The sequence below is a fragment of the Saccopteryx bilineata genome, chromosome 5 (assembly GCF_036850765.1).
Source record: "Saccopteryx bilineata isolate mSacBil1 chromosome 5, mSacBil1_pri_phased_curated, whole genome shotgun sequence".
Taxonomy (NCBI): domain Eukaryota; kingdom Metazoa; phylum Chordata; class Mammalia; order Chiroptera; family Emballonuridae; genus Saccopteryx; species Saccopteryx bilineata.
In genome coordinates this window covers 199,858,100-199,880,755 of record NC_089494.1, presented here as the reverse complement: position 1 = coordinate 199,880,755, position 22,656 = coordinate 199,858,100, and the positions used below count along the sequence as shown (strand labels likewise).

The 22,656-nt window shown below is 41.1% G+C and overlaps 1 pseudogene; it reads right to left on the bottom strand.

The window, feature by feature from the left end:
* Nucleotides 1–9,683: 9,683 nt before the first annotated feature.
* Nucleotides 9,684–22,656, bottom strand: part of LOC136306615 (polymerase delta-interacting protein 3-like) — a 75,797-nt pseudogene continuing 62,824 nt past the window's right edge.

The window sequence follows — 22,656 nt, the reverse complement described above, 5'->3', positions numbered from 1 at the left end:
AAGCATGGGAATCCACAACTGAATAAAACAGAATGCTTCCTTCTATGTTAACCTTTAACCCAGCTGTTTTCAGGCCTCATGAAGTCCCCGATACTTCTCCATCACAGCTACGGGTCTTGGTGCAAGGGCTGTGGTGAGAAGGGAGGAGTCAATACTCTATAAATCCATGTTTTGCTCTGCAGCAAAGGTCCCTGCTGCCCTCCTACATAGACCGTGTCTGGTCTGGAGGCTACAGAAAAGTAAGAATTGCTGACTCACTGATTATGCCCCTTGTACTACCACCCTTTAACACAGAAGAAAGAAGTACAGTCATTTTAGATGTTTATTAAAATATAGTGATGGATTTAAAAGCTATTACTACCCATCATACCTGAATTTTATAAAAATTATTTTTATTTATTTATTCATTTTAGGTGGGGGGAGAGAGAGAGAGAGAGAGAGAGAGAGAAGGGGGAGGAGCAGGAAACTTCAACTCCCATATGTGCCTTGACCAGGCAAGCCCAGGGTTTTGAACCGGCAACCTCAGTATTCCAGGTCGACGCTTTATGCACTGCGCCACCACAGGTCAGGCCGAAATTTTAGCTTTCTTTTTTTTTTGTTTGTTTGTTTTGTTTTTATTTTTTATTCATTTTAGAAAGGAGAGAGAGAGAGAGGAGGGGGGGAGGAGCAGGAAGCATCAACTCCCATATGTGCCTTGACCAGGCAAGCCCAGGGTTTTGAACTGGCGACCTCAGCATTTCCAAGTCGATGCTTTATCCACTGCGCCACCACAGGTCAGGCCATACCTGAATTTTATAATTGCATTCTTTCCCAGGGTGCCTGCAGAAGTTTCAAAGACACAGAGAAATGTCAAAGCCATATTCTAGGAGGAGGCTCTAAAACAACACCTCTGGTGCGGAGACACTAACAAGACTGACCCCAGGTACACCCTCTCCTCATCATCCAGAAAAATTCAAGATGGTGGTGAAAGTTGCCCCATGCAGCAGCGGAAAGATGTCCAGTTACCTTGTGCAAGCATCAAAGCTTTTAGAAGGAATGAGCAGCAAGTATTTCGAAGTAGAGTCACAGAACAAGAATATCTTTGGAAATACAGTCCTGATTTAGATCCCAAATGAACTGCATATTATCTCTGTGATATGAGGTAATTTGTTTAACTACCTTAAGCCTTGGTTTTCTCACTTAAAAACAGGAATTAAAATCCCTAGCTCATACGGTTGTTGTGATGCTTGAAATAGAATAACTTATGGGAAAGCCCCTAATTCCTGGCATATTGGCCACCCTAGAATATGTTTGTCCTTTCTTTCTTTGGAGGGGGTATCAGTAGTCAGTCACATGGTCAAAGATCATAAATAACAATTTTTAGTTTCAAAATCATGTCATCCACATCAGCCCATCCTCTCTCCTCTTGGCTTGCTACTAATGCTCCTCATTTAGATAGCAGTGTCAATAGGCAATTTCATGGTAAAGTCAGTGAGCAGATGACTTCACAGGCTAATTCTGGAAGCATTCATAGACAAATCCAGAGTAGAAAGAGGACATTTATAGTTTTCACATGTTTCCTTATAATTGGTGCATTGGAAAGCTGGCATTCTGCAAGAAACTGATTAAACAATGGGGTACGTTAGCGCATTCCAGAGCTCCCTCCTCTTCTGCTGTGCGATTCTCAGCCTGCCCGCTGAAGTGAAGTGAGGAACAGTTTCTCTTCACATGCCATGGACAATATGGGACCATGACTGCTTTTGTTGCTGATGAAAATATTATGGCCTCGGTTCCCTGTAATCAATTTACTGCTTTATGGACCCAAAGTCCTCCAGAGAATTTAATAAATTCACATAATGTTTCTAAGTGCTGCATTGTGCATTTGGAGAGCTGATTTAGCTGACAAATGTGAAAAATTCGTGTAGCTAGACAACTCCCTAGTGATTAGACATGTGTAGAAGCTAAAGAGAGCACGTTGCTCCAAGAAGGTCAGCATTACCATATAGCCGAGATCCTTCTGTCTTGATTGGCTTTGTGCCCCTCTGTCTCTGATAGATAATACTATTGGTACAAACATTTGTGAGGGGAGGGTTATTGAGTTCCAGTGGAGATGCACATTTACTTCTCCAAAAACTTGCAGCTTCTGATCTGGTCAGAGTGAGGAATAGTAAAGATAAAGATGATGGTGGAGCATGGACTAGAATGGCACCCACTGGATTCAGAGAATGAGATGGCACTGAATTAGGAACATTTGACCCTGAGGATGTCAGTGGTTTCTTTCTTTCTTTCTTTCTTTCTTTCTTTCTTTCTTTCTTTCTTTCTTTCTTTCTTTCTTTCTTTTCTTTTCTTTCTTTCTTTCTTTCTTTCTTTCATTCTCTTTCTTTCTTTCTTTCTTTCCTTCCTTCTTTTCTTTTCTGCATGTCAGAGGTTTCTAAGGGAGCTTTTTATAGGCCACTGTCCCAGGTCCCTTGATTAAAACTGGTTCCATTTAAGTTGTATTGACTCTTTCTGCACCTCTTTTCTTCCATTCTAATTTCCTTCCAAACTTAAACAAATTTATCAAAATAATATTACACTATTTTTTATTTAAAATAATTTATCTTTACTAGTGTGCATATAAGCATTCCTTGTAGTTATAATCAATCACTTTGTCTTAAAAATATAACTTTCTATTCCATTTTTTCTCTATAATTTTATTTCATACAAACAATAATGTTATTTTATATCCATCAAGATGGGCCACAGAACTGTGGTTTCAAATAGGTTTTTAGTATTGAATTTCTGAAGCTTATCTTTAAATTAAAGTAGACAGGTGCTATGTTGCTGCAAAGACTGCTATTGTTCAGAATTACTGCAGGTTTTACTATTGATTTTAGTTTGAATTTTTAGTTTTAGCTCAAGCTAAGATTTAGGATTCACCCCGTGTTCTCAAAATTAGGGGAAATCAGAAACAACTGTATGAGCCTGGGTATTTTGTAATAGCTGGTTTGGAAAAGAAGCCAACACCTGTCCCATCTCCCCACCCCAGTGACATATGACCCAGATTTCATCTCTACTGCAGCAGGTTGCGAGTGCTGACTGGTTGTGGGCTTTTTCCTGACGGACCCATAAGGTTCAGGACTGCCTCCATGGCTCTAGATGTGGGTGAGACAGACGCTCAGATAGTTCATGGATTACAAAGGAATACCGTTTCATGTATTTGGATGCAGTAAGCAATGTCATTTGACAAGTAAGCTTTCCATTGCTCACAAACAGCTGAAGAATTAGGGAACCACAATGTGTCAAGTATTGACAGTCAGAGATAGGACTGAAAGAGATAATCCTAATCAGTGAATCTGGGATTCATAATTATGGTTTTAGGTGGAGTTGGTATTTATTTGAGCAAAAGAATATTGTTAATTTGATACCTTTGGTCATGGTTAGTAGCTATGGGTTAGGAAGCTGGATAAGTCATAACTGTTTCCTTTGAAGGCTACTTTTAAACTCTGAGTGAGCTTCCCTTCACTTGTCCTCATTTATTTGATGTCGAGACCTAGACACTGAGAAGACAAATGATTTGTTTAAGCTTCTATAAGTAGTGTCTGAGATGGGATAAAACCCCAGGTGCTACATTTCCCACCCACACTTTTCCCACTAGATTGGTGGTTCCCAACCTTTTGAATATGAGGACTCTGTTTTTGTGTTGAAAAATTTAAGAACCCTTATATTGTAGTAGCTATATATATTTTTCCTTCCAGTTTTTAAATTGTGGTGAAATACACATAACATAAAATGTACCATCTTAACCATTTTAAGTGTACAATTCAGTGTTTTCAAATAGTCATAATAAATGTAACCATCACCATCCTCCATCTCCATAACTTTTTTCATCTTGTAAAAAGAAAACTCTATACTCATAAAACAAAACTCCTTATTTTCCCTCCTTTTAGTCTCTGACAACCAACATTCTACTTTTTGTCTTTATGAATTTCACTATTCTAATTACCTCATTTTGTGGAATCATACGGTATTCATATTTTGTGATTGGTTTACTTCACTTTCACTTAGCATAATGTTTTCAAAGTCTATTCATGTAACAGGTGTCAGAATTTCTTTCCTTTTCAAGACAGGATAATATTCCATTGAATGTATAAACCACATTTTGCTTATCTATTCACCTGCTAATAAACACTTGGGCTGCTTTCAATAACTAGATTTTTTTTTGTATTTATTAATTAGGAAAATCCAAAATAGACTGACAGACCTTTTGTAGTGGCTCTGTAACCAGTTGGGGCACACAGGTTGAAAAAATCATTGAATTAGAAATTTTAACTTTTAAAGACTTTTTAACAAACTCTGACCTGGATGGCAGCACAATGCAATGATATATAAAGATGATGTTTAATTATGAAGCTCCCTACATCCCAGGACTTAACAGTGAAAAATGAGAAATGGAAAGTTTAGGAGTATAGTGAAAGCCCCTTTCAAGAAGAGTGGACTTGTTAATGATTATATACATACTTTCTAAAGTTTCAGCTTTTCACATCAAAAATGGCACAACACGTCAAATCTAACGGTATTATGTTCCCACCAACCATCCTGAAATGTTAGAACCGAAATGTTTGTACCAAGCAGACAAGATTCTATATTATTACCCAAACGATAAACCAAAGAAACCAACGTGTGGTGAGGTTGTGATTTCATTCTTGCCACTCCTCTGTCGCTGTCATTCTTGGCAGGTGCGTCTCCATACTTGTCAGGTTGAATTTGCTGTCAATTGGAATACGTAGAATGCATAACTCTCCATATGTGTACATTTTTTTCATTTTCTAAAATGAACATCATAAAAAAAGACAGAAACGTGACCTCAAAAGGCAGAATACAGACTCAAAATATTGTAGAGCAGCTTCATCTTTTTATTAGATTCCCTGTGTTTTTTTCTCCCTAGTTGCTGGATAAAATCCATACAAATGAAATACTGGCTCACTCAGTAAATAATAATGAAAAGGTAAATTCATTTTACAGAGAAGCTAGTACATGTAAGACATCATCTTGAATGACTGTGATTTTCTTGAACTGATCACCAGGCTATTATAGTCTCTCAAAAATAACATCTGGCTTTTAGGCTCTCCAATTGTGCCTGCGACCTCTCCTTAACCCTTTGGCTCTTAAGAAAAATGGATTTTTTTTAAACATGTGCACAGTATGCTGCTAAAATGACACAGGTGCAGTGTAGTTCACATACATTGGTGTTCTGAGGGGCGACAGTACATGTGGAGGGCCTCGCTTCTCTATGCCGTCATTTCAGCCCACCCACTGTACCTTTCAGTAGTGTGGATCTAACAATCAGGCTCTTTAAAAAAGAAAAAGAAGAGAAATATCTTTTGGGCTAAAAATCTTTTCAAATTTATTTTGTAGCTAATTACGTTTCTATACCTGTCATGTTAGATTCCATTTCCTGTTTTGGAAAAGTCCAAATGTGTATGGATGATAATCTTGTTTTTTCCCTCAGAGTAATCCCTCAGACTGATGTGGAGGGCTGCCCTTAAAGTAGGTGTACATATGCCAGAGAGGATGATAGGGTGACTAACTGTTCAGATTTACTTCAAACTGAGGGAGTTCTAAACACATGAGACTTTCAGTGCCCAAACCACGAAAGTCTCTGGCAAACCAGGGTGACTTGGTCACTCCAGAAGGAAGGTTTTTGTCCATACTTTATTTCCATATGAGAAAAAGCTAAAATTCAACTCAGTTTTTTTTTTGAGAACTTCCTATGTGTAAAGGGCTTCCTTGGACAGAATATTAACAAAGCAAATCTATTCTCAATTTGCTTTCTACCTGGGGAGGCTGGTGAGCCAAGCTCCTGGACCAGAGGTACAAGAAAGGAACGGTCACTTCCGAATGGAGGTGATCTGTGCTTAGACAGTCCTTTTCCAATTAAGAGCAAAATACCTGCAGTTGTTCAGAAATGCCGTGCAAATCACTCAGTGTTTACTGTGTATCTAAGAAGATAAAAACATTCAAGTAAGCCCTTCAGTTAGAGTTTGTCCTCAATTTAAGATGATCTCAGCTCTATTGAAAACTGCATTGGGCTTTATTGTAAACTATTGTTAGGCCTGTAACATCTGAGAAGTGTGTACAGGTTGAAGAGGCCTTGAATGCAAGGAAAAGGAACTGTGCATTTGACCAGCTCAGCGCCTTACCTGTGAAGAAGCCAGGCTCATAGGGTGAGAGTCTTCAGATGAGGCCTTGGGAATTGAGCCAAGTAGTCCCTGTTCTGAGATTGGGAGGCCTTAGCACAGATTATGGTTAATGACAGAGGAAGGAGAAAACATGGCTGAGAGCAGGATGCCTATCTTGTTTTTTGTCACAAAGGTGTGAAAAGCAACCAGTGGCCAAGGAGGGAGGTTAAAGGCAGCGTCAGAGAATCTTTTACTGGAACCCTTTCCTACTACTTTCTAGCTGTGTAAGCTGGGGCAATCTACTTCATCCCCGCAAGCTCCATTTCCTTTTCTATAAACCGGCATACAACACCTTCATTAGTTTAGTTATTAGGATTAAATAAGGTCATGTAAGCAATTTAGCACAATCCCTGGTACATAGTACTCAATAAATAGTAGCTATGACTATTATCATTGTTAATAATAGGATAGTGACCTGACCAGATGGTGGTGCAGTGGATAGAGCATTGGACTGGGATGCAGAAGGACCCAGGTTCAAGACCTCGAGGTCGCCAGCTTGAGCGCGGGCTCATTTGATTTGAGCAAAAAGTTCACCAGCTTGGACCCAAAGTCACTGGCTCGAGCAAGGGGTTACTTGGTTTGCTGAAGGCCCACGGTCAAGGCACATATGAGAAAGCAATCAATGAACAACTAAGGTGTCGCAATGCGCAACGAAAAACTAATGATTGGTGCTTCTCATCTCTCTGTTCCTGTCTGTCTGTCCCTGTCTATTTCTCTCTCTGACTCTCTCTCTGTCTCTGAAAAAAAAAAAAAAGGAGAGCCATTTAACTCATTTGTTAAAATACATTAATACATGGTAGTTCTTTCTCTTGTCAATTTATCTTCTTTTTTTCTGAACTAAAACCATCCTTTTATTGATATGTACTATAATTATGAGAACCATTTTCTAGCTGATACACTTATTAAATGCATAAAATATCCATTTGATAAATTCCTTTAAATTAAAATTTGACCAATGTTTAAAAAAAATATGATGGAAGATTTCTTTAGAAGTAATAAGTTTTTTCCTGGGAGAGAGCCTGGAGTTTCCTGGCATGTGGTTCAGACTCTCCTCCATGCGATGCCTGCTCTCCTAGGCTGAGAACCATGATAGAAGGTAGAAGGACCTGCTCACTCCGGTGGGGGCCCTGCGGATGGCTGTCAGCACGGCACGGAAGTGACTGACCATGGAAGCAGCTGAAACGTAAACCAACCTTGTCCATACAAACCCACGCTGCCCAATTTGTTCTGCTTTTCTCCTCTCCAGGTGGCAGTTCCACTGACTTTCTGAATGAGGGGAAGTCATCCCGGTGTTGTGGATTAATCTTCCTCAAGTTTTCTGGTGGAGATGAGAGCAGGATGCAGACACAACTAAAGCCAGGTGTGTGTGTGCAAGGAGGAGAGAGACATGTCTGTCGTACCTGCCCTGGATAGTGAAGCAAACTTATGCCATGCCCTCCTTATTGGGAAGCTAGAAACTGTACATAGGCCTGAATTAATCTTCACATGGGTGAATTCTGCTGCTGAGATGATTCTTTGAGATTCAAAGGGAACTAGAAATCATTCAGTCTCTTAAAAATCACAGCTACAAATTGGGCGAATTTGACTATTCTCTGTTTAGAAGGCAAATATTTATGCTCCCCTCCTACCAGAAAACAACATTAAAGTTAATGGTAAATGCAGGGATTGAGCAAGCCATCTGAGCATCTGCTGTGTTGTAGCTGAGATTCTGTGAGCCTCACAGAGGTCTATCTGCATAAAGTGCTGAGGAGCCTCATAGGAAGGACTGACTCCAAGTGAGGTAGGAATCAGGTTTCATAAGCCCAATCCTTAGAAGAGCCCAGGGTAAGGTTTTGGGAGGAACTTTATTTGAACCTGTTCTACCTCAAGCCTGTGGTTGAGTAATGGGAAAACAAAAACTATAAGGAAGGAGCTGACATAGTGACAGTACTAAAGTTCTTACACCAAGTTTGTGAGACTGTTTTAGAAATCCTTCAATGATAAAATAGAAGAGGATAGGGCTCCTGAGGCATAGGACCCAGTAGGACCACACTACTGTTGGAGAAACAGAAGCTGGGGAGGTGCCCACAATATTGAGTTGGGATTGGTATCTGTAGAGTGTTGTTTTTTTTTTTTATTATTTTTTATTTTTTATTTATTCATTTTATAGAGGAGAGGGGGGAACAGAGAGAGAGAGACGAGAGACAGAGAGAGAGAAGTGGGGGAGAAGCTGGAAGCATCAACTCCCATATGTGCCTTGACCAGGCAAGCCCAGGGTTTCGAACCGGCGACCTCAGCATTTCCAGGTCAACGCTTTATCCACTGTGCCACCACAGGTCAGGCAAGAGTGTTGTTTTGACATGTAGCAAACTGGGAGTTTATATCTACAACATGTAGCAACTTGGTTTTGCAGGTGGGATTCTTTCAGGGGTCGTCAAACTTTTTATAAAAACCGCCCACTTTTGCAGTGCTGGTAGACCTGATCCCTACCGCCCACTAGTGGGCGTTTCAGCTTTCATGATGGGCCAATCGAGGCGCTGTTTGGTTGCACGGTAGGGACCAGGTTGACCAGCACTGCAAAAGTGGGCGGTTTTTATAAAAAGTTTGACGACCCCTGCGACATGCTCCTGGGATTAAAGCCTGCTAGAGAGGCGTTAGCAGTGGAAGAACTGGACTGTGAGTAGCTGACCCCATGGGGAGCTCGCAGCAGGAATGACCCTTTGGAGTTGTCCTCAGTTAGGTCTTGGAAGCTGGATTTTCATGTCCCTGCATCAACCAGTCACTGAAAGCAGGGTGAACTGGGACAAAGGTAAGACTTCAGTTGAGGTGGTTGTCTTCATCCAGCTGTGGGCAAGTCCCAAGGGCTGAGAGCTGAAGGTTCCTGGAGGGCAACAGTTAAGGGACTAAATCTTTCAGTACTGAAGTTGGGATTTGAGTGGCACAGCAGACGTAAAGAAGCCCTCTATTACAAAAGGACTTGCTTCTGGAAAGACCAATGGAATGTACTGAAGTATGTCTAGTTTGGAGAGATAGAAATCAGTGTGGATTATCAAAACAAACCAGAGTACCTCAAATCTGGGAGTCAGGAACTGACTTGTGTCTTTAAAATAAAGTTTTAACCAAGTCAGATGAAAACAAATGAGCCATTTCTGTGGCCTTCCCTTACTGTGAATAGCATACCTTGAGATTTCTCATACTTGAGTAATTACTCTGGGTACTTATGTGTGATGATAAGTAATAATAGCAGCAATGGTAATAACAACCATAACTAACATATTGACGGTTATTATGTGCCAGCATTCTCCTTCTTCTCCTTCTTTGGTGATGAAGTGGAGGGAAACACACTGCAGAAAATGTTGACAAACAGAAGAGCACACAGTAGACACAGTAGAAAAGCTGTCTTCTTCTGCCACCCTTCCCGTGTCTAACGGCTGCCTCCAGTCTAACGGCCCAGTGGTCACAAGCTTTGCATTGGGAAAGAGAGCCATCCTCCTCTGCCCCTCATTATGGCTGCCTCACTCTCCAAAGTTTGGTTTTGAATGCTGTGGGCCATGTGGTCAAAGAGGCTTCTAAGGGCTCAGAGAGCCCCTTCAGGATGGTGTCAAGGTTCACTTCAGGAAGAGGGTTAGGTGAGGTAGCAGAATTCACCCTGAGAAGCAGCTCTCTCTCCTTTTGACTGAGGGGCTATCACATATCTGTACCAGGATGGGCTGGTCTGAGGTGATAACGTTCCCATTTGTGTGAAGGTTGCATTTCAGCGGATGCCCATGCAGATACCAGTTGTTATATTTCTTATATACAGTGATGGCATTGTCCTTCTTCACAAAGGCCACCTCTGTGCCCCAGAGGATGGACCAGCTGAGTTCACTTCAGGGCCCCACACATAACACATATAGAAAAGCTTAACAATGTCCTCTTCTGTGACTCGAGCACGCACTGTCATCTTAGTGCTTCCAAAGGGCTGAGGACAGGGGCAGCAGGAAGCAGCTCTTTGGGGGGCTCCTCCTTGTCCTGGACATGTTGGTAAAGCTTTTGTTTGGACAGAGGAGGGGAGAGCAGGAACTGTGTATGCAGAGGCAGATTTAAGGGCAGCGCACCAGGTGTGTGCCCTGTGCCACGACTTCTGAAGGGCCCTGCAAAACCCCAACTTTACACTTTTTTCTAATGACACAAAGTTTGGTTTCATATATGCAATTTTTTTTTTCATTTTTCTGAAGCTGGAAACAGGGAAAGACAGTCAGACAGACTGCCGCATGCGCCCGACTGGGATCCACCCGGCACGCCCACCAGGGGTGAGGCTCTGCCCACCAGGGGGCGATGCTCTGCCCATCCTGGGCATCGCCATGTTGCGACCAGAGCCACTCTAGCGCCTGAGGCAGAGGCCACAGAGCCATCCCCAGCGCCCGGGCCATCTTTGCTCCAATGGAGCCTTGGCTGCGGGAGGGGAAGGGAGAGACAGAGAGGAAAGCGTGGCGGAGGGGTGGAGAAGCAAATGGGCGCTTCTCCTGTGTGCCCTGGCCGGGAATCGAACCTGGGTCCTCCGCACGCTAGGCCGACGCTCTACCGCTGAGCCAACTGGCCAGGGCCATATGTGCAATTTTAACATTAATAATTTTTTATTTATTTAGTAATATGTCTAACATGTATTTTTGTTTTCTTTGTCTCTCTTTTTTTAAGTGGCCTAATATTTTCTTCTGCGCCCAGGGCCTGAACCGACCTTAATCCACCTCTTTGTGTATGTGTACGCTTCATTCTGAACCACTTAGGTGAGAGGGATTCGGACATGGAAAGCTTGGGACTGTTCAGCCCCCACTGGGCAGTGGAGAAAGCGAGGTTGTGAATTTCATCTGTTTGGTAGGAATGGAAGCTACTAGTCATCCTCTTCATCAAGGTGGCATAAATTTGTTTGGCCATCTGTTTTACCTGATGGTTACTGACGACACTGATCCTCATTTCAGCACAGGCGCACAGAGTGGTGCCATGGCCTTTCGCTGTGACATCTGGTTTTAGTGAGTTACAGCTCTGGGCTCACCATTCCAATTTGGGTGGCGGGGGGGGGGGGGGGTGGGGGGGGGGGGGGTTGGAAGGTAACAGGGGAACTTGGCTTCAAAGTGAGCTTCCCCTAGCATCAGCCACCTGGCAGGGCTCCTGGGGCGCCATGCTCAGCAGCTTGCTGACTTCTCTGGTATTATGCATTTTCCTTTGGATCTGGAACCGGCCATCTTTCTGTAAAAGTTTTTCCCGGTCATCTGAGAAGCCAATCTTCTGCTGAGCCTCTGCTACAAGGTGGCTGTGTGAGCGGGCTAGGTGAGAAGGCTATTTTGTATCCCATCTTGAGAGCGGACAACACCAACTCCACGGCTGCCATCGCCCACGCCTTCGCCACAGTATCCGGGCTTTCGCTTCCGGGTGAGTTTGTCCAGGGAGCCGCCCTCAGTCCTTGAGACCAGCCGGTCTGCCTCTTCAGAGTGACTAGCAGCTTCCAGCGTTTTCCAGCTCTTTCTGCAGTGCTCTGTTTACAGTTTTATGTTCAGTCCTTATAATACTCCCCACTGGGTAAGTGGTTTTATTATGTTCATTTTAAGGAAGAGGGAAATGAGGCTTAGAGAATTTAAATCACTTGCTCATGGTTACATATAAGAGGCGGTGCTGGGTTGCAATCTTAGGCATGAATAGCAGCAATGAAAAGGTCAGAAGCAGAGCAAGGTGTGCTTTAACAGAAATGATTGTGTCACATTTCCGGGGCGATGGCAGTGGGCAGGGCTGCCTTTTCTGTTTGGAGAAGGGAGTTTGCTGTGGAGCTGTATCCAACCTGTTCACTGTTACTCTTCTGTGTTACCTCAGGGCTCAGGGGCTGCGTGGCCCCTTGTTAGTGCTCAAAAAAGTTTTACTAAATGATGGATTGAATATATGTACTGGAGGGATGATTGTATTTAGTGTTAAACAGAGTTAAAACCCTGGGCAATTTACTTTCTCTGTGCCTCCATTTTGTCATCCAGAGAAAAGAAATGATGTTTCAGGGGTGATGTGAGGTTTGGAAATAATTGTTGATCTAGCATATAGTTTTCCATAGCATAAGCTTTCAGTAGGTAGGTGCTATGATGATGACAATGATGATTTTTCTCCATATAGTGAAAGATGGTGGTTGAATTAAAAATTGCAAAGAACTAACTGACTCATTCTCTGAGCCATCTTTGGAAGGCCTGACTATATTATTGTAAGTGTTCTGTCTTAACTCTAAGTATGGAATCCTAGATTTTGATGTTTCTCAGATGCAAAGTTTTCTAACAAAATAATTTTTAATAAAGCAAAAGTGGAATTTCTGGAATCCAACCTGCTCCACCCAGGACCCTTACAATGTTTTCAAGGCACGTCTTGTTTTTATGACCCTTACATTAACAGATCTACTTCAAGGAGCTTACCATGACCCAGGAAATGGAGGCTGACTAAAAATGGAGGAGGAGAGAGGACAAGGAGACATAAAAGGAATTTTATGTTCCTTTTTTAGGAGTCATTAAAGTAGTGTAAAAAAAAAAAAGAACCTTAAAATACCACACAAAGTAGTGTTTAGATAAGACTCAGAGAATGTTTTCTGCAGAGGCTACTGGTTTTGATGATTTACCTCCTGGGTCAAGTTGTGGTTCAGGGTTCTTTCTTTCAGGACTGGGCTCCATGTAAGAGAATCCACTTTAGCTAATTTAAGCAGAGGAGATTTAAGGCAGGTGTGTGCTCATAAAATTTTTGGAAGGATTGGAAGAACAGGCCCCAGCTAGCCCTCTAGGGACTACTGCCAAAAGGACAAACCCACCTATCAAAGAAATTGGAACTTCAGCATAATCAAGAAGTGGGGAATCAGGAGGCCATTGGGCTTATTGTTAATTCCAGAGGCACATTCCCTTAATTGTGAGTCTGGATCAGGAAGGCACTGCCTCCACTGTCGGTTCAGAAGCACACCACCTGGGCCAAAATCTGGAAATCAGTAAGCTCGTCCAAAATAGGCTCTGGAGTCATGATCTGCCTGCTGTGTGTACCAGCGAAACAAATGTCTCTCTCCTCATTTGACAAGTTTAATCTGGATCTTGCTCATGCACATCTTCAAAGGAGTCAAGATTTAAATTTTTTTTTTTTTACTTTTTTCAATGTTTCCAGCTTCTGCCGTGCATGAAGTTGGAGTGAATGTTGAGTTAAACCATCTATTACTACTGCAGTGGTTTACGTAGTAAAACTGGGAATGCTTCAGTTTTCTCTTCTCTGTTAAGCTTGCTTTTGTATGTTTATGGAAAGAATAAATGTGTGTTTGTAAGCATAACCACACATTCACCTTATTGTGATCTTCTGACCATTTTCAATGAACCCTAACACAGAACTTGCATTATTTGGAGTCCAAATAATTAGACATAGACAAGCATAGAGAAATATATTTATTAACAATGAATTTAATGAAACTGTTTACTTTGTAATACACTTAGAAAACCATCACTTCTCCAGTGGTCATAGTCAAGTAAGTGTCCAAATTGTTTCTCTATTTTAGATCTTTTAGCTGCTCCTGGATGCTTGGATCATAATCACGTCTCTTTTTAACAAGAGCACCAGAGACTCATGGCCATAGATAAAAGTGAAGTGGTTGGGGGAGGAAGATGTGCGGAGGGGGTAAGGGTGTAAAGAGGGACAAATATAAGGATGGGAAATGATTTGACTTTTGGTGATGGGTATACAGCATAATCAACAGTTGAAATGCTATAGTAATATTTATCCTGAAACCTATGTACTCTTACTGATCAATGTCACCCTGTTAAATTTAATTTTCTAAATAAAAATTAAATTAAAAAGTATTTTTGATTTCACAGTTGAAGTTTTCCCTTTTTATTTTTTAACAAGAATGTTTATGAAAGCAGTCCATGGATGTCATAGACAATTTTTTCCCTCTCAGGTTTTTATTCCAGACCAAACCCAATATCAAATGAAATTCACATTGTGACTATAATTTGGGTTTTTCATTCCCTAGAAGATATAGCTGTGGACACAGAGAAGAAACACATTCTCCCAGTAGCATCCTTGCTCTAGTCTTCTTTTCAGTATTTAGCATGCTCTCGTGCTTTTTCCTAGATTTCAGATTTCAATCTAGAATGACTATTTACTCAGAATTTATTACCCCTCTTGAACTTTGATCAGTGCTGTCCTTTGTGACCTTTGCAAGGAACAGTGGACAAAGCAAATTTTCTTATGTAGATAATCTACAAATTATTTTTTCCATGAGTTTACAATGAAAGACTCAGAATAGTGTTTCACAACAGATATTTCCAAGCTGCAATATCATTATAAAGTCAAATTCTTTTCTTTTCTATAGGACTTCTGATAGAGCAAAGGCATGAGTTCCAAGCTGTCTTTTTATTTATTTTATTTTTTATCATGGTTTTTAATTTGTGTCCCTGAAAAAACATAGTAAATTATGTGGTAAAAAGATCAGGGATTATGTCATCATTTAACCATTTCATAATTATTGATATATTTTGAGTACTTTCTGTATGACAGGCACTGTCTCAGTTGCTGGAAATACAACAGAGAACAAAACAGACAAAATCCCTGCCTTCACAGAACTTAGCTTCTAGTAAGAAGACATGTTAAACAAATGCACATAAGTATAGCAAATATGCCAGGTTGTGGACATGGAAATGAAGAAAAAATAAAGCAGGTCAAGATGCATGTAATGAGTATAGATAATTAAGCAGATAGTGATGTGAAAGGAAAGTACCAAAGGTCCAAGTATTGAAGTGAGCAAGAAGGTGGGTGGGCAGGGGTCAGATAATGGAAGGCCTTGTAGACCATGATAAAGAGTTTGAATTTTATTTTGAGTGTGAAGGGAAGCCAATTGAAGACTAAGAGTAAAGAATCAACATGATGCCATTTATATTTTCTAAAGATCACTCTGCTACTATATGGAGAATAGATTCCGGGTGGAGTAAAGAGGGTAGCAAGCCAACAATTGGGGGCTATTATAGTTATCCATGTGGCTTGGACCGAATAAAATTTGGGGTTATATTAAGAATAGTAACAGTCTAGTTTTTATTCCTACTCTGCTTGAGGACATGACAAGAGGAAATGGCCTCAGTTGACAAGTAGAGAATTTAGTTTAAGTGTAGAGTAGAGAGTGGCAAGGACAAATTTTGGATTGGGTAGATGGACATAATGTGGAATATCTTTCTCCGGGATAATTTAGAAGAGGGAAGTATTAAGCATTTAATGGAAGAAAATGTTCCAAATAAAAGTGACCAAATAATCCTCAGTGTTGAAAAAATCCCAACAACACATGTTACATTCTTTTTTTTTTGTATTTTTTCTTAAGCTGCAAATGGGGAGAGACAGACAGACTCCCACATGCGCCCGACCGGGATCCACCCGGCACGCCCACCAGGGGCAGCCGCTCTGCCCACCAGGGGGCGGTGCTCTGCTCCTCTGGGGCATCGCTCTGCCGCGACCAGAGCCACTCTAGCGCCTGGGGCAGAGGCCAAGGAGCCATCCCCAGTGCCCGGGCCATCTTTGCTCCAATGGAGCCTCGGCTGCGGGAGGGGAAGAGAGAGACAGAGAGGAAGGGGGGTGGAGAAACAAATGGGCGCTTTTCCTATGTGCCCTGGCCGGGAATTGAACCCGGGTCCCCCGCATGCCAGGCTGACGCTCTACCGCTGAGCCAACCGGCCAGGGCCATGTTACATTCTTTTAAGAAACTTTCTACTTACTTGGACTCCTTCCTTTCATCTCGTTTTTTCAACTAATTACTTAAGTTGAGATTAGATTTCATAAAGTGCATTATTAGAACTTTGTAAAGGGCAAGAGGGAAAACAGAGTCACATGTCTAAAAGTGTTGGTAAGACAGAAAAATATATAACTGATTTATCAAAGAATCACATAAGCTTCTGAAATAGAAAAATTCTAGAGAAAGTTGATGCTTCAAGGATAAATATCTGCAGAAAAGTTCACAGAAGTAAGGTCAGAATTACTAAAGCAGGAAATGAGATGCAACTTTCAAAGTTGAAATAGGACATCCTTTTTTTACTCTATCAGGAGCAAGAAAAGACTAAGGCAGAGTGTTGTCCTTTAATTAGATAGGAAAGAAAGACTCAGTGATGACATAGAAAGGCCACAGGGCATTTATTGTCTTTTTTTAAAAAAAATTTCTGCATGATCAAATGAATGAAGCTCTGGAAAAAGGTAATGCATACTTTAAAGGAATGGAAAGGGAAAAGAAGACTTGCAGGAAGATAATTTAAATAAGTGAGATTTGTATCTAAATGTGCAGACCCTAGTGATTTTCATCCAAGGGTATTAAAAGAATTGGCTGAAGTATTGTGGACCATAAATTAAATATGAGTCAGCAATTTGTAATGCAATTATTTTAAAAAAGGGAACATGATTGAGAGTTGTATTAACAGGGATGTGACATGAAAAGGGCAAGAATACATTTGGCATTGATCCACCATTATTTAGAATATAATTACCAATTTTGATCACTGTATTTAAAAGAGTAGGTTTAAGGAAAGAAGCACAAAATGATGAATGGGATAAAAATGAGTGAGAATGACTAAAAGTGGGGATAAAAAGTTATGTCAGTTTGGTTAGGCATACGAATTTTCAGATTTCACTGACTTAAAGGAAGTGGGTTGCTTTATTTAGAAAATAGTCAGTGCATAAGAAGGCTTATTGTGAAATCCATTCTGGCTCATTGTTCTTCATGATTTCTAGAGAAGAACATGACGGGGTTTGGGAGTTGTTATTTATTGGTATTAAGAGAGTTAGACCCAAAAGGAAGTAAATAACAGTGATTAATTACCAAAATGAAGGACTTAATTTCCCACAAATAATTAGCATAATAATCTAGACTCAAGTGTTTACACTTGACTCTCAAACAACTCAGGTGTTAGGGGTACTGAACTTGTACAGTGGAAAATCTACATATAACTTTTTTGACTCCCCAAAACTTAGCTACTGATAACTTACCATTGACCAAAAGCATTTCCAACAACATGAACAGTCAATTAACACGTATTTTGTATATTATATACTGTGTTCTTACAGTAAAGTAAGCTAGAGAAAAGAAAATAAAATCAAAAGGAAGAGAAAATATATTTCTAGTACTATATGGTATTTATCAATACCATAAGTTTACATTCTCTGTTTACAAGATGAAAAATTTATGGGTTTAGTGGACCTGCATAGTTCCAACCTGTGCTCGACAAGGGTCAGCTGCATAGTGGGCTCTTTGTATTCTTGGCTTTTGCATCTGCAGATTCATCCAACCAAGGAATGAAAACAGTATTTTTGCATTCCCAATGGTGGTCTCCCAAACTTGGATTCCCAGTTGAGGATGGAAAATACTGCTTTTAATCCAAGGTTAGTTGAATCCGTAGATGTGAAGGGCTGACTGAACTTGCTTTATTGTCAGAGAGTCCTCTGTTCCTTGATTCAGTGGAGAAGCAATGTTTAGACAAGAGTCAATGATAAACAAGTGCCTATTTCAATTGGATGCTGGAATTGCTAAATGGGCAAGATTTTTTTCTTTTCTTTTTTTTTTTCTTTTTTCTTTTTTTTTCATTTTTCTGAAGCTGGAAACAGGGAGAGACAGTCAGACCGACTCCCGCATGCGCCCGACCGGGATCCACCCGGCACGCCCACCAGGGGCGATGCTCTGCCCACCAGGGGGCGATGCTCTGCCCATCCTGGGCGTCGCCATGTTGCGACCAGAGCCACTCTAGCGCCTGAGGCAGAGGCCACAGAGCCATCCCCAGCGCCCGGGCCATCCTTGCTCCAATGGAGCCTCGGCTGTGGGAGGGGAAGAGAGAGACAGAGAGGAAAGCGCGGCGGAGGGGTGGAGAAGCAAATGGGCGCTTCTCCTGTGTGCCCTGGCCGGGAATCGAACCCGGGTCCTCCGCACACTAGGCCGATGCTCTACCGCTGAGCCAACCGGCCAGGGCTTATTATTTCTAATTACTCTTTAGTTGTCTCCCGTTTCCATGGCCACACCCAGGACACCTTCCCAGATACTCAGAGCATTTATATTGCCTCTCCCTGGCAGTTCAGTGCCCTCCTCCTTCCTCACTTTGATATTTTCCCTTGGACTGTTTCCTCTGTGACAGTCTTGGTCTTCTTTCTGCATACTTGTCAAAATGCCTTTTCTCTGTCCCATCATCTGGCATTCTTTATTTGGCTTTCCACATTGACAGTTTATGAATTCTGATAACTCTTTCTAATGGGGTTAATGGTTTTTCAGTGTTTTTTAGTGAATAGCAGTGTGAGACTGACTAGTGGTATGAGGGAGAATATTTTACATGGCATATAAGTGTGGCGTTACATAACATTGAATTACATAAATGGAAATTTACCCCCTTTCAGTTTCTTAAATCTTTCTAATTAAGACAAGGAGAAAGTTTCATTTTGGTGCTTAGCATGACTTTAATCCTTCAACAATTGCTGATGTCCTAAACAAAGCAAGTATAGGCTTCAGCTCAAAACCTTGGGAGGCAGAATTATTTCTTAGACTTTTTTTGTATTGGAATATATACACTAGCCCTGGCTGGTTGGCTCAGCGGTAGAGCGTTGGCCCGGTGTGCAGGAGTCCCGGGTTCGATTCCCGGCCAGGGCACACAGGAGAGGCGCCCATTTACTTCTCCACCCCTCCCCCTCTCCTTCCTCTCTGTCTCTCTCTTCCCCTCCCACAGTGAGGCTCCATTGGAGCAAAGATGGCCCGGGCGCTGGGGTTGGCTCTGTGGCCTCTGCCTCAGGTGCTAGAATGGCTCTGGACGCAACAGAGTGACGCCCCAGAGGGGCAAAGCATCGCCCCCTGGTGGGCATGCTGGGTGGATCCTGGTCGGGGCATGCGGGAGTCTGTCTGACTGCCTCCCCGTTCCCAGCTTCGGAAAAATGAAAAAAAAAAAAAAAGAATATATACACTAGAAAGGGACAAAAATGAAAAAAATGTATTCCTTGATTAATTATATTAGCTAGAATTTAAAATTAATTTTTAAATTCTCATTGCACACAGAGTGCCCTTTTATTTATGTCAGTGACTCTAGTTTCTAAGGCAGTGTTGAAGAAGTTTTATTTTAAAGAGAAATTTATTAAGTAAAAAAAAGTGAGTTGAAAGAGAAAAATATTACTCTATTTCAAAGATTCTAAAGATTTCCTTTCCCCCCAGTATTTTAACTTCTCTGAAATCATGCATCATGTAGTTGGTGTCACCGTATGATGCCATGGGCTAGCTCAGGCAGTGCACTCACAGTGGTGTAAACCTGCAGTTGACACCTTGTAGTCAAATCAAGAAGGTTCAACAATCAGAGCGTTTTAGATTCAATGAAACATGGTAAATGTGATATGGAAAATAATGGAGATTTGGTGTGCAAATACCTGAGGTTTCCGAAACAGTAGCTTGGTGACCTACTCGTTCGATCTGATGTTTCTGTATTTTACTAGGAACTCTCTAGTGATGCACATTCTTAGCCTCCAAGAGTGATAGCAGTAGTAGAAATTTTAGCCCTGTGGCTGGGTTGTGGTGGGTGCCAGGGAATCCTGGAGAGCAGGTGAACCTGATTTTACACCTCCTTTTACAGTGTTGTGTGCTTATCAACTCTGTGTCAGTCTTTGACACAGGGCTTGTCTGGCCCTCTTTGACATGATATGTTATCCTTGCTTGGAAATTTATGAACATTACATAATCAGGAGGCAAACTTTTGAATTATAAGGCAACTAGCTTTCAGATTCAGAATGTTGTCACACTAGAATGTAGAGCAATACCCTTGAACATCAGGTATCTGCCTAGACTTGCTCCCTGCACCATGATGACCTAACATGATGTCTTTGTATAGGAGCCTCTGAATACAGATTTGTTAAAGGAATGAATGAAAGAAGTTTACCCTTGATCTCCCACTTGCAGATTTCAGCAGTGGCCAAACTCTACAGGCTGAACAGCTAGGGGACAGCAGCAGCCCATAGTTAGCTCCCACAGCCTCTCTGAGACTCCTAGGGCAATGGCTGTGCATTTGTATGGCATACCATTTGCATACTCTAACGAGATGGGCTATAATTGGCCTTTATTGATTTTGTTTTCATTGAGCTAAAATAGAGTCAGAGCTTCTTAGGCTAGAAGAACTGATTGATTTGTGGTAGAATTCAGGACTATTCAGTTGAAGAAATAATTAATTATGTTCTTATTTAGTAATCATCAGTGTTCAGCCTGTTCCTTAGCAGGAGAATGTGCTCAGCAAAACTGGAGTTTACTAAGGTGAGGATGCTTTAATTTTGGTACTTTATATGGGCAAATGGATACCACACATAGTAGCTAATATTATAATTATTATTATTATTATTTTTTAAAAAAAATTTCTGTGCAGGTTAGAGACAACAATGTATATACATAGGATGTAGAGGCCCTGGCCGGTTGGCTCAGCGGTAAAGCGTCGGCCTGGCATGCGGGGGACCCGGGTTCGATTCCCTGCCAGGGCACATAGGAGAAGTGCCCATTTGCTTCTCCACCCCCCCTTCCTCTCTGTCTCTTTCTTCCCCTCCTGCAGCCAAGGCTCCATTGGAGCAAAGATGGCCCGGGCGCTGGGGATGGCTCCTTGGCCTCTGCCCCAGGCACTAGAGTGGCTCTGGTCGCAGCAGAGCGACGCCCCAGAGGGGCAGAGCATCGCCCCCTGGTGGGCAGAGCCTCGCCCCTGGTGGGCAGAGCCTCGCCCCTGGTGGGCGTGCTGGGTGGATCCTGGTCGGGCGCATGCGGGAGTCTGTCTGACTGTCTCTCCCCGTTTCCAGCTTCAGAAAAATACAAAAAAAAAAAAAAAGGATGTAGAGAACAAGATACAGATACCATATTTTCCTGTTCTTCATCTTTCTGATCACTGAGCATATAATTCATCTGTCTATCTACCCACCCATTCATCCATCCTTTTAACTATCTGTGCATCTTAGAATTTACCACCGTCTGTCAATGTTTTATAACATCTCTGTGAATTAATTCAGTCTGAGTGAATGATACCTTCCATCTTTTTGTCTTCCACTTCTCAGACTTGGGCTGGTCCAGATTGGCCCCAACCCTAGAGGAACAGACAAGGGAATATCAACCTGATTTGGTTATCCCAAAGCTTGGGACACTTAAGCAAACAGAAGTGTTTAACAGGTCATTCTGTGTAGATAAGATAGCTTGGAATTTTGAACTGATTATGTTAAAATCTTTCTAAATGGTCTAGTCCCATGTCAATCTCTCCCTTTTAAATATTTCTTTTGAAATTTTTGTGTACAATTTTTGAGTATTATTAGTCCTTATTAGAGTGAAGCTAGTCTCTAAATTGACACCTTATAACCTTTGAGGAACAAGGTATAGTTATAAGTAAATAACCACATTTTCCTTTTATTTAACAGACATTTATTCAGAAGCTCAATGTGTAAGGTATTATGGTAGGTGCTGTGAGGGGTACAAAGATGAATAAAACACTGTGACTACTCTGAAGTATTTTACAAGTTAATATAGAAATATTTGTCAGAAATTATTTTTTATATTAATGTTTGGAACTACATAGATGATATTATATATGGCCAACAACCTAGACTACAAAAATCTACATGTATTAGGCTGAACCACATGAAATTGCTAACGTTTTACAATTTTTGCCCTATAAAATGGCATTTTTATATGGTTCAGCCTAACATATGTGTAAGACAATGTAGTTTATACTAAAGGATAAAACAAAGAGTAATTAATGATTATGAATTATAATGATTATGTGGGGGAAAATATGTCTAGAAACCTATCTCCTCTTATTGAAGATCTAGAAATGAAACAAAGGTCTCCTTTATGGATGTCCTCATTTTGGAGGATAGTTGATATAGGGGTTTCTGACTTTGAATCCTAGTTCTATCTTTTATTAGCTGTGTGACTGTGAAGAAGTTTCCAAGCTCTCTCTTTCTCAAATTCCATAGTTACACAGCAGTATTACCTTATAGGCTTTGGGGAAGATTAAACAAGTTAAATGTTGGGAAACACATAGAGTAGTGTCTGATCATAATAAGCACTCAGTAAATATGAGCTATTTTAATCTAATGTCAGTTACTTCCAGGTGATATCAGTTACTTGCTATCTCTGTGACATTGGGCATATTATTAGTGTTTCTGGGTCTACAGCATTATATTTTAAAAGCCTTATAGCATTGTTAGAAGGCTGAAGAGAGATTAATCAGTGTGGAACTCAACAGTGATGTATTATATGAGTATACAGGATTAATATTAAATTGTTCATTATATAGTATATTCTTGTTATTAATCCCATTTCCAGTTTTTCTTGAAAATTTTATCAAAATATTCTCGCAAAGAAGACAAGTGCTCAAGGACTCAATTGTTTCTATCTCAAATCTTCCAAATATCTTTTTGCTAAGGTTTCTAAAAAAATGTAATTCCAATGTTCTCTGTTGACCTTTAATATGTATTATAAATTTTGATC